We start from the raw sequence: 652 nt of genomic DNA on the forward strand, positions 1-652 counted from the left end.
TACTTTATTTGTTACAATCAAAAATTAAAGACCAACCATTGAAATCCTTTTAAAGCTTGGAGATGTCAAAAAAAAAAAATTTACTAACACTTACCTTATTTGCTAAAACCAGATATCAAAACCTAATCATTGAAATCCTTTTGAAGCTTGAAAATGATGAAAACAAAATAATTTCAAAACTTAAGAGATAAAAGGATCATATTGATAATGTGTTATGAAACAAGAACAATTATAAGAGAAATATAAGAGAAAAAGTTTAAAGAAAGAAAAATTATTTAGAGGGAGTAAAAACATCTTATTTAAGTGTGTATTTACAAATAAAGTGAGAGACCTATTTATAAGCTAATAACCCCTTATCTAGATAGAATTTATAAGATAAAGATGGACAGATTAGATGAATAGATTAAATTCTAATATTAATCCAATCTAATTTACATTCAAATTTAGATATAAATAATATAAATAGATATTCATAAAAATATTCATAACATTATAAATTTTATTATGTAACAACTACGTAAAAATTTTTTAAATTTTTTATATTATATATATGCAAATAAAATATAATATTTAATTATATATCTTAAAATTTAATGAAAAACTTTTATTTTAAATTCAAAATCAAGTGCAGTCAAGTTTAGAATTCTTCATA

The sequence above is a fragment of the Theobroma umbraticum genome, unplaced genomic scaffold (genome assembly GCF_002168275.2).
Source record: "Theobroma umbraticum cultivar Fairchild unplaced genomic scaffold, ASM216827v3 scaffold_4.1, whole genome shotgun sequence".
In the NCBI taxonomy this organism is placed as follows: domain Eukaryota; kingdom Viridiplantae; phylum Streptophyta; class Magnoliopsida; order Malvales; family Malvaceae; genus Theobroma; species Theobroma umbraticum.